This window comes from Sarcophilus harrisii, chromosome 5, assembly GCF_902635505.1.
Source record: "Sarcophilus harrisii chromosome 5, mSarHar1.11, whole genome shotgun sequence".
NCBI lineage: Eukaryota > Metazoa > Chordata > Mammalia > Dasyuromorphia > Dasyuridae > Sarcophilus > Sarcophilus harrisii.
Window position 1 is genome coordinate 286310340 of NC_045430.1, and position 12103 is coordinate 286322442.

The following is a 12103-nucleotide window of genomic DNA, read 5'->3' on the forward strand; positions in this document are numbered from 1 at the left end:
GACCATTTAAAGCTCCTCAGTTCCCACCTGCAGTGCAGTCATTCATCCCAGTTTAATGGGCCTTCGGACCGACTTTCTCTCTAAGGGGCCATCAGCGACCTCTCAGATGCACAAATAAAGGGCTGTCTCATCAGCAATCACACTGATGGTCAATGAGTTGAGAAATGGAGAACTTTGGAAATGTGTATTTCCCATTCTCTTCCAAATGAGCTGCACATCACAGCTCATTGCCCAGAAGTCTATTGATCTAATTTCATTGTTCTCGGTGGAGAGAAGTGGGGAGACTGTTTCTTGAAAAATAAATGTTACCTTGTAGGATGAGGCTCGAGATCTCTGGAGCACTCCATGCAGACTTGAAGGCTGGGTCCCCAGACGGTAGCATGACTCCTCTCCTCCTCAGATTTTCAGGTATAACTCTGAGGTTGGGGGTAGTTTTCCCTAGAATCATCTATGAACCCACCACCCATGTGAATGCCCCAAAATCGATCAACTCGTTAAAATATCTCCAATTATTATTGGAGATTAATTATTATTCTTAAAATAACATGCGTAAACCAATTAATATCTATTACATTTTACAAAGGACTATATATCAGTGTAGCGATACCCAGACTCACTCTCCCAGGGCAAGACGAACTACATCGCCCAATCAAGAATCTAACCTCCCTGATAAACATGGGGGAGGGGTCTCTTTTCTAGTGTCATTGACTCAACCCTCATTATGGAGAATGTGTGAATTGGTCAATAAACATCTTGCTGATGTTGAATCATTTGAGTTTTGTCCAATTCTTCCTGACACCATTTGGGTTGGGGGGGGGGGGGAAAGAAATTATTGTGTCACGGTTTCCTTTTATTGTCCTCCCTCAGTTTCCCTAAGTTGTCCTGTCTCAGTTCTTTGAATTGTTCTGCCTCAATCCCCGTGGTTGCAACACCCCTTCCTGTTCATTAGGACTGAGATAATTAGGGCTGTGGAGATCTGGCCACTCTGGCCTTCCAAAAGATAAGACTCCAGATGTCCTATACAGATACCAACTGGCATCCCCTATCTCTAAGTTCCAGACTTTCTGTCTCTAACTAACTACTCCCTTCACTCCCAGTTTATCAGATTTCTGTTCCTACCCCCAGCCTGTCAGAACCGAATTGATGGTCCCTGCCTGGACTCCCCCCCCCTTGCCTTTGTTTCCCAATCTTGGGGTCATATATAATTCACTGGAATCTCACATTCAGGGCTGCTGCTGCTGTTGCTGAATGCTTTAAGACATCAGCCCTGGGACAAAAATGGATCCTTTGGTCCCAGAAAATCTCTCCCTCTCAGAAATCCAAATAAAATATTAAAAACTCTCTAATCTCTATCTTGCCTCAGTTTCTCCGGCATTACAATACTGGGGTGGGCTGCCATTTCCTTCGCCAGCTCATTTTACAAGTGAGGAAACTGGGATAAATAGGGCTAAGTGACTTGCCCAGAGTTACCCAGCTTTTAAGTTTCTCAGGTAAGATTTGAACTCGGGTCTTCCTGACTCAAGGAATAGTGCTCTATTCACTTCATCACTTCTCTGCTCAAATAAGTACTTATGAAATGCCCATTGTGTGCTAGACATTGAGGTAAGAGCTGGGCATTCAAAGAAAGGAACTAGTCATCCGGGGTTACTGGATGTCCGGGTGTATGAGGGTGCATCCTCCCGGAGGGGGGATGGAGTAAACTATAAAAAGACCAGAAAAAGTCATGCCCAGAATTGGATGTGAGAAAGAGAGAACAGTATTAGACTGCTCCTCTCAAGCTGGCCGGGGGATCTGCAGCCAGGACTGAGCTCACGGTGGGTACAGCTGCAGGGGGTTAGAGAGACAAAAAACCCCAGAGGGGAGGTTCAGGCAATAGCATCATGACCTCATCAGGGCCTGCCATCGGGGTCCCCCGGGTCCCCCACGGGTCCTTGGTTCGTTGGGGGTCAGCATGAGCTAGTCTGAGCCAGTACAGCAGAGGGAGCTCTGAGTTCAGCAAGCAAACAAAGGAACTTGGGATGCCCAGTTCAAGGGATGCTCAGTCTGCCTCCTGATTGGCTGATTCTAGTTCCCAGGTTAATCCAGCCTCCTCTGGACAATAAAGGAGTGGGGTCAAATTAAGATGATTAGTAGTCATTAACTGCCTCAGTTTCACCACAGCTAGGAAAGAGCTCGCTCATAAAGGGAGTTAAGTACCAAAACAGAGGATTTTATATTTGATCCTGGAGGCGACAGGGAACCATCAGAACTGGCTGAACAGTGGGGGGCGCTCAGATTTGTGATTTATGAAGCTCAATTTGATGGGTTAGTGGAGGATGGCCTAAAGAAGGGGGAACCTTGAGGTAGGATGATCAGCCAGTGGACTATGTCAGTTCAGAGGTGACGGGATATATCAAAGAAAACACTGAACCCCAGTGAGGAGCATCCCCTGCACTTCTAATGTATAAATATCTTCTGTTCATACAGAGAGAAACAGAGGGAGAAACAGAGACAGACAGACAGAGAGAATTGCCAACTCAACTACTTCATTTCATTCTATTGAACATTCAACTTAATCAATACTTGTAAAAACCAACAACAACCACCTGCTATCTGATGCTGGGCACTCCGAAAGAGTTACTGGCCACAAGGGAATCCCAGTGTTCCTGGGCAAACGAGGAGAACCCCCTCGATGGCAGCTGCTGCTAGACCAAAGGGATCTTCGAGGCCCTCTTGTGTCCAGCCCTAGGCCCAGCCTCCCTCACTCATTCCGGCTCAGCCTTAGCAGCTAGCCAGGCTGGGTGCCCTACAAACTTCTAAAGAACAAACAGACTGAGGGAATCACCATTAACTATTAAGCAGGCATTTTGAGTTTGGCTCATCATCTCCTGTCCATATTTCATTTATCTTCACACATCTTTTTCTATGCTTAGGACAGCTCTTTAAATACAGTCAGCACTTAATAAATGCTGTGAATTCGCATTTGTCTTTTGTACCTATCGTGACCTTCAAACAGCTCAGTGGTGCAGTTTCTAACCCCAGAATGTCAGAGTTGGAAGAAACTCCGAGACATATCATCCAGTCTGGACCTGGAAAGAAATCCTTCTGTGGCGTACCTGTCAAGTGGTCACTCAGGTTTTGATGGAAAACTAAGATTGAGGAGAAAGTCATTATCTCCTAAGAGAGAAAGGAAGAAAGAGAAAAATTCAAATAGAAGAGGCCAATTTAAAATCCAGATCTCATTTGTACAATCCATTCCAATGGGCTTATAAATATCACTCTGGTTGTTAAACTTGAATTCATTATCCCATACGTCATTATAGAACCTCCGAGCTGAAAGGAATTTGAGAGGCCATTCATTCCAAGTCTTGGACAAACATAGATATGGGAGATTTGTTTTTCCTTCTCCACCCTGACCCAACGCTCCAAACTCGCTTTAGTCTGGTGTCCATCCTAACCTCTTTGGGAAAGATTTGGGTCTTTCTAGGGTTAATTGGAACACTGAGAGGACCATTCTTTGAGAAACACAGATCCAGAGTGGAAGCTGTTTGTTGCGGACCGAGGAAAGGAAGGGATGGCTTCAATAATTACCCTATTCCAGGTATAATCATGAAATGCTTTATTTGAAATAAACGGCAATCACATGGGAAGAACTAAGAAGTCAGAACAATAGACTCAGCAGCTCCAGCACTTTTAAGAAATTGGATTAGGAGCAAAAATTATTTAGTCTTAACAATTTGGGACTTTACAGCAGCTATGTTATGGAAAGGGAAAAAATGGTTAACCGAAAAAGAGCTAACCTATAAATCTTTACAGGCTTTGGACCATAAAAGCAGTGACTAAGCCCCCAAAATAAATCTGAGGATGAAAGCTTACATTACAAAAGAGTGGTAAGGGATGGGAATGTTACAGAACACAGTGAAAAACGGATCTACTTAAGAAAGCTGGCTGTCAGAAGCAGAGCTAAGATGAACCAAGTCAATAACTGGAGCTGATCAGCAACAGAACTGATCGGGAACTTAATGGAAAATCTCCAGAGAGCTGCTCCCAGCTGCCCCTGCTCCTGAGGGGATGCTGAGGAGTTTGGGGGCTCATAGGTGGGGCCATGCCCACCTGCACCTGATCCTGGGGGGATGCTGAGGAGTTTGGGGGCTCATAGGTGGGGCCATGCCCAACTGTACCTGTTTCTGGGGGGTTGCTTGAGGGCAGCAGCTCTTGGACAGGAGAAGAGGGACTCCTAGACTTTCCCCCAATTGTGAAAGGGAGGGCCAGCTAGGGTAGCTTCTTCACTAGGTCTGTGTCTGTAGGTAGGGATGTGGCAATAGTAACTAACTCTTTGGTGGAGGGACCCCGAGGTCCTGCTTAGTCCTGTAAGAAGACTTGCCTCTCCTCCTCCTAATATGTGCCTTTCCTCTGGCCCCCATTTCTCCTATGTGGTCATCACTGCTTGTATGTTATCTCCTCATTACACTGTGAGCCCCTCAAAGACCATTCTCAGAAAAGATCCTGGAGGACTTGCCATTTCCTTCTCCAGATCATTTTACAGCTGAGGAAACTGAGGCAAACAAGGTTAAGTGACTTTTCCAGGATCACAGAGCTATGATTTTGACCTCGTGAAGATGAGTCTTCCTGACTGCAGGCCAGTATCCTATCCATTGTGCTAGCTCACCGGCCTTCTTTGAAGCCAGACACTTTTTCCTTTCTTTGTATTCCTAGTGGTACATGATAGGTGTTCAATAAATGTTTATTGATGAAGTGACTGATGGAAATGACTTCAGCAGGCTAATTATATTTGCAGGGAGTCTGAGCAGGAGTAACCTGGAAACTCCTATGGGGGTCTGGGAATGAGACATGGATGACGTCTCCTTGACATAATGTTTCCACTCACTTTAATGGCCACAAGAAATGTCCTGGGAAGTGCCGGTGACCCCTGTGTACTCCTTCTTGATGGGACTGAGTTCTGAGTTATTTCATTGGCTCATTCTAGTGTATACCTGGGCACGCCTAGGAGTTCTAGTCTATGAAAGGGACCGGTGAGATCTTCAGGAGATCTGAATGGAGATCCAGAGAGTCTGTACTGCAAGATACAGGCAGACCCAAGAAACCAGAGCCCAGAGGGTGAGTTATGTTAAAAATCTCCCCAGGGAAGTCCCTCAGTCTCAGAGACAGTAGCCACAGAAAGGCAAGTGAGGGGAATCATGGAGGAGGGCAAGGAAGTTGAAGGGTTCACACTCACTGGGTGTAAGGTTAATCTAGGTTCAGAATTCTCATTCAACAGGCACAGACTTAAAAGGGGAGGAGTCCAAGTTTACTGCTCAGAACTTTGATTCAAACAAGACAGAGGGGAAGAAAAACCCTAACATAAAAATAATACACAACCAACAGATGCAGGGATCATTATAATAACAAAGACAATATAAGAAACAAACAAACAACATACATCATCACGACTCGGGGAAGCACCAACATCTGAGTTTCTTGGCTGGGGAATCCCACTCATAGCCCTCAGGGTTCCAGGTGGAAGGGTCCCAGGCAAGGACTTCCTGGGTAAGATCCCAAAGTCCCTTTCCCACTAAGGGGTTTTTATGGGATAAGAACAAAGAATGCAATACACTAGGCAGTCTCTTTTGATATGTGACTTTTGAGACAAAGCAGCCCTCCAGGGCAGGGGACTCTGTCTCAAGGGACCCAACAAGGAGAATATTGTTCATTCTTTTACTCAGAGTTTTACTCAGAGAATTTACTCAGGGAACTGGCCAGGTTTCCAGAGCAAATACAGGTCAGAAATGAAGAAAGCGTATTAATCGATGCACAAAGAAAGTGTCCTTCCCTCCCTGCACTTCCTGGCATCTTATCAGATAACTGCAAGCATGTTCCCATGGTCTCGGTGAAAAGTTACACAAAGGACATGGATGAAGTTCACTAGTATTCCTTCCACTGGAATAGACAGTTTATAATGGAATGGAAGTGTGTAAATCATTGAGGAAGGAGACTTCAGAGGTCAGGAAGCTATGTGTGGCTGGAAAGGGTAGGGCAGGTCCAAGTCAATCCCTGAGGAGTTACAGGGGACTGAAGAGGGAGGGTAGCTGGAGCAGGAGGAGTCTTATGGAATGGCTACTTAGCTTAGCAGTCACTCCTAACAGCCCAGGGAGTTAGGGGCTCTTACTATCCTCATATTAATAGGCAAGGAAACTAAGGCATACACACTTGAAGTTCTTTGCCTAGAATCACACCTCTAGTAAGTGTCTAAGATGATATTTGCCCTTTGGGTCTTCCTGACTTCAGGCCCAGTATTCTGTGCTCTGTACCAGCTAACAGCCTGACAGAAGAATCTGCAATTATTCGGCGTTCCAAGGTTTCCAACACTAGGTCAGTGAGACCTCAATGGCGTTCTTCCCTTTATCACAGACAGTTGACACTAGTTACCTGGTTACACTTAATTATCTTTTAGAAATGAAGTGTTGGAATGCCTCCTCCCATGAGCCCTCAGATTAACTTCTGGAGCCCTGAGGGGAGGGGAAGTAGCCAGACTCTGGACTCTCAGCCTGGCAATGGGAACCAGAGCTTCTGAGGGTAGCCCCAGAGTAAGCATTGCCACCCTGCCAGAGCCGCATCTGGAAGAAAGTCAGATTTTCTGAGACAGAGGCAAGGAAGAACTCCCAGGGGTGGGAGATGGCGTGCAGGCTGAAGGAACAGGGACAAGGCCAGTTTGGCCAGATGGCAGATTGAGGGAAGTGGAGTCATCTATAAAGAGCTAGAGAAAGAAGTTGGGTTCAGACCACAAAGCATTTTCCAAGCCAATCAGGGAGGCTTTTCTCTGAGCTTAAAGGCAATAGTCAAGGCAACAAGCATCTATTAGGGCTTTCTGTATGCCGGGCAATGTGCCGAGTGCTGGAGATAAGCCCTGCTGGCCAGGAACTCCTAGTCTAATGGGAGAGCAGCATACAAACCACCTCGTACAAAGAGGAGATGTGCAGGAGAGAGCAGAGCCCATCGATGGAGGGAAGCCATCGTCATGGAGAAAGCGGAGGAGGGAAGCCTGGAGATGAGGAGGAAGAGAATCTCAGGCAGGGGGCTACCCAGGACAGGACAAAGGCACTGAGGTGGGACTTGGAGTGCAGTGCAGAATACATGGGGGAGCAGCAGAGGAGAAAGGCAGCTTATGGAGGGTTTTAAGAGTCACAAAAGGATTTGATCCCAGAGGTAACTGGGCTACTTTATTGGAAAGGAAAGTGGCATGGTCAGAACACACCTTGGAAGGTCACTGAGAGCTGGCTGCAGTGGGGAGAGACTTGAGGCACGCTGCCCACCAAAGGATACGGTGAGTCCCAGATGGCAGTGGATAAGGACTTGGTCGTGTCAGAGGTCAGATGTTCTATTCAAGAGACAACACGAAGGTTGAAGCAACAGGATTTGACCAATGATTGCACATGTGATTGGGAAATTGGGAGCAAATGAGAAGTGGGAAATGGCACCTGGGCTGGAGCCTGAGTACATGGGGCAGTGGGGCCCATGACAAGCTAGGAAGGAGGAGGTACTGGGGGCCTTTTGATCTACTGAAGTTGACTGAGTAGGGGAGTGACATTTAAGGAGTCTCATGTTGGCAGCTAGGAGCAGTTCCTCTCTCTATAGCGTGGCTCAAGACTTGAGGCAAGGAGACCAGGTAAGAGGCCATTGAAATAGTCCAGGTGAGAGATATGGAAGTCGGAACTGAGGCAACATTGACGTGAATAGAGAGAAGAGGTCAGAGGCAAGGATGCTGTGAAAGATTGGACAACTGGTTGGCTATGGAAGGTGAGGAGAGGGCGGAGTCAGAGAGCACTCCCAAGACCCCCAGCCCGTGCCTCTCATCTCTTCCCCAGCAGGGTCCTGGGCACATTTGGAATTCTGCACTCCCCAGCACTTATCAGTCTCACTTCTGCAGGTATAACACAAACCTGGGGGAAATCCCATTTCATTCCTTCCGTGTCATGTCTGCGTTAAGCCACCAGATGGTGCACTTCCCAAACGGTTCTTTCCCGGGTCCCTCCTGCAGGGCCTGGGATGGGCGGCAGCCGGTTGTAGTACCCGCCGTGGCCACTCGGGAGGGAGAGAACCAGCAGAGACCTGAGCTGCTCCCTTAGACACGGCACCCCAACTCCTCACCGTCCCAAGTCAGCTCCAGGAAAGCAAACTTGGACAGAGCATGAAACGTGAAACGGAATTATTTGGGGCTCTGCTCCCACCTTTTCAGGGTGATTCCTCTCCACTTCTCTTCCTTCTCTGGCTGCAATGATTTGCTTCACAGGATACTTGGGTCTGGTGCTGGAAGGGTCCCGAGGGGCCATCGAGTCCAGTTCCTTCATTTCTATAAGACAAAGACCAGGGACATTAAGTCAGTCGGTCACCCAAGTAGGAAGGTCAGCAGACTCCTCCAGCTCCACGGATTCTGGCGCAGGCTGTTCCCAGGGCATCTCTCAGGGCCCCCTCAATGAATTAGGAAAACGGCAATAGGTTTTCCATTGAGGAAGACGTCATGGGTCACTGAGAAATGGGAAGAGGATGGAGTGAAAGCACGGATACTTTTCTATTCAAACGGCAAAGGAAAATGTACCTGCAACAACAAAGATGTCAAGATCGGATCCGAAGGGACCCGGAGAAGGACATCGGGACTCCTGAAATGGCCCGCTTCAAAATCCCAGCCTTTGGTCAGGGAAGATGCATGAGATACCAATGCGTCTTCCATTGAGAACTTTAATATGTTGGTACTATGTCTGCCTCGTTGGGCTCCTGGAAGACTTTCAGGCAGTAATCCCCCTGCAGACCCTGAGTAAAGATCGTCACCTCAAAGTAAATATATAGAAAAAGCTGACACGACTTTTCCAGGAAACAGAAGCTTCAGAGGAAACTAAGGACAAGCCCCTAATGATCCAATCAAGGGATCCACTTGGGGCTGTCCCAAGATTTTTCAAAGCCAAAGGTCAGGCATCCTAAAGGATGAGCAGAATAGATGGGATCTCTTTAAAGCCAGGACCTCTTTCCCGATTAAAAGGGAGTTGGGGAGCTGGAAATGCTTCCCACTTCTGTGCACATAGAAAATTCCCCCCTGAGCAATGATGGAGTGGAGACAAGCAAGCAAGGAGTCTGAGACACCTCAGCTAGCCAATTTAACATTTGCAAATTCTGGTCACGGGTGCTGTCCTTAGTACTGAGGAAACAATCACAAAAGAACAGTCCCTATATTCAAAGTGCTTACATTGCTCTGGGAGGCACAACATGGACACTGATAAATGGGAGGGAGGGAGAAGGAGGTAGGGCTCACTAAGCACTGGGAGAGGGGAGCAGGGCAAGTTTCATGGAGGAAGAAAAAGTCTCAAACCCGTATTTATGAAAATTCCAAGTATTTCCTCTTTAGACATTCTGAGTTCAGAATAAATATGACTGTTTCACAAAAAGCAGATGTAACCCTTGTGTTGGTGACTTGATTCTCATGGGACTCAAAGGGGCTCTTGGAGGAAATTCTCTCTGCTCTGGCTCTTGGAGCCCACCAGAAGATCTGGGAGCTTCACTAATGACAGCACCAGTGTCCTTCTCCCAATTCCCATTATAAGCACATGACTCCCAATGCTCAACATAGGATCAAGAAAACAGAATGAAACTTAGAACAGAGGTTAGAGGAAATGAATACACCATGTGTCCCACTCCCCAAGGAACTGAGCAGAGCCTCATACTCTAGGTGGGGCTCACAGCAGGTAGCAAACCTCCCATTTCCCCCACGGAGCCTCCTATGTCTCAGACTTCCTTCCCAGAGAACACTTTTTCCAGAGAAAAGACCTTCATTCATTACAGTTACTATGCCAGCACTGCAAGGAGGCAAGTTCCTAATTATCAGGGGCCCCCTAATTTGGAAAGCTTGCTTTTCTCCACACATTTCTTTTGTAAAGCGAACATTTGATCTTAGAGCAACTGATGGTGATTTCAGGAAGGATGACCAGCAGTCATGATATTCCTCTGATTATCATAACCTTCAAGTTCTCCAAGCCCCAAGCCCAACTTTTGCCTCTATATCATGTTGACCACAAACATGATTTTTATTCCATCTTCACTCTCAAATTATTCCCCTTCTATATAAACTCTGATTTGGCACTATCTGTCTTTTTCCCTTTCTAAACCTAATCTCCATCATGAATTCTAGTCTCGCCACCCTTTCTTGCTCTTTGAGTCTATCACCCCTGTTCTGACCATATATGAACTTCCTTATATTCCGGAATCCCTTGCCCTTAGCACCACTGACACCCTGTCCATCCTTGATGTTAGTTAACTCTCAATATCCATTTTCTTAGATCCTAGAATTGTACGTTTGCCAGAAGTCACTAAACAGAGACCACTGATCCCTCTACAAAATTTATTCTATCTAGTTTCAAGTAGGCCCTCCCATAATATGGCAGCCTTATTCTCCCCACTCTTTCTGCTGAGATCATTAACTCCATATAATCAACTAATCATGGGGTTTTTTTATTAGTTATCACTACACAGACTCTCAGATTTAAATTTCTAGCCCTAGTCTCACTCCTGAACTCTAGTCCCACATTGCCTATTCTCCAGGGCAGATCTCCAAATAAGCAGCTCATTATTTTCTCAAGCTACACATATTCAAAACAGAAGCAAATGTTTCCCCCCCTGTATATTCCCTTTTTCCAAACCTCCTTACTTCGGTTGAGCCACCATCCCAATCCTGGAATTTTTGCAATCCTGGAATTATTCTTAATCCTCTTCTCTTCCTAATTCCTGCCATGTGGTTGGTTCCCAAGTCCTATCTCTGACTCCTCAAGATTGCCCATATCCCTCTCCTCCACTACCTCAATCACACTGCTCGTTCTGGCCCTTTTGACTTCTTGGCAGATTTTTTGAATATCCTCCTACCTTCTGTCCCATTTCCAGTCTCTCCCTTTTAGTACCTTTTTTCCACCTTCTTGCCAAAATTGTCTTTTGAATACCCAGGTTTAACCATGACATTCGTCTCCTCAAAAATCTAAGTGGCTCCTTATTACAGCCAGGATAAAATGCAGTCTCCCTGACTTGGTTTCCTAGAATGTCTACCTAACTGACTTCAGCTTGGAGACCACCTCCTCCATGAAGCCTTCTCAGATGTTCCCAATCAGTGACGTCCCCTCTCTCCTTAAATCACTTTGGTTTTCCTTATTCCTATACACTCTATCCCTCCCCGAGAATGTAAGTCCTGGGCAGGGCTTTGTTTCTGTTCTGTTGAGGGAGGGTTGTTGGATTCTTTTTGTCTGCTTTACCCAGAGTAGGAGCTTAGGAACTGTGTCACTGGCTTGAATTAGGGGAGGGAAATGGAAGGTCACACAGGCCAGCATGGCTCAAGGAGCTGATGGCTTCCTTCAGTTCTTCCAACCTGTCTAGGTGTAGCACGTCTCTGCGGAGGGGCTGGAGCTCTGGAGTCTTTCCTTTCAGGGGGTTGCTGCTTTTTCTTAGAAGCACCCCACGACCTCATCCCAGAGGCGTGTTGCATCCTAGCTACCCCTAACCCAATGAGGCTTGTTTCTGAAGTACTTTCCCCAAGAATGGAGGTGACGACTGAGGGCCGGAGGGCCGGCCCATGGCCTTCGGGCCAGCTCCTGAGTCGGCCTTAATAATCAGTGGCATACGATGCCATCAGTGTCCTTGGTGGCTTCCCAGGCGCCCAGTGCCCGGCAGAGAACCCGTTCCCTGGAGCTGCGGGATCCCAAGCGGGCCCCGCCTTTGGACAGCGTCCCTTTGACACCCATTGAGACTGGGACACGACTGACTGGAGGGAGGCAGGAAGGCGCTTCTCCTCCAAAGGCAAATATTTGTGAGCTAGATCCTGGTTTGCCTGGCTCGCCCAATCGGCTCCCAGCATCTTTGGGCTGTGCCCGGGCCAGGGGCTGCTGCCGGGGCTGGCTCCCCTGGGCCTGCCCGGGCGGAGGCTGCCTTCTGAATAATTGATCAGAGCGGCATCTTGTCTGCGAGGAAGTTCAATGATCCCTCTGTGGCAGCTGGAGGCTCGACTCCTCCCCGTGGCTCTGCTCGGTGCAGGAAGTGCAGGCAGCCCGGGCAAACAATGGAACAGGTTGTGTGAGGTCCGGCAAACGGCAGCAGTCGC

At 47.4% G+C, this 12103-nt stretch overlaps 1 long non-coding RNA gene across 1 annotated transcript in view; it reads right to left on the reverse strand.

Annotated features, from left to right (window-relative positions):
* LOC116419645 overlaps window positions 1–11513 on the reverse strand; it is a 30861-nt gene extending 19348 nt beyond the window's left edge. Inside the window, exons 1-2 of the long non-coding RNA XR_004229913.1 lie at window positions 8573–11513; window positions 8205–8326 (exon numbers count right to left, since the gene is read on the reverse strand). This is a non-coding gene — a long non-coding RNA (uncharacterized LOC116419645). The remainder of the gene's footprint in view (window positions 1–8204; window positions 8327–8572) is intronic.
* Window positions 11514–12103: the final 590 nt, after the last annotated feature.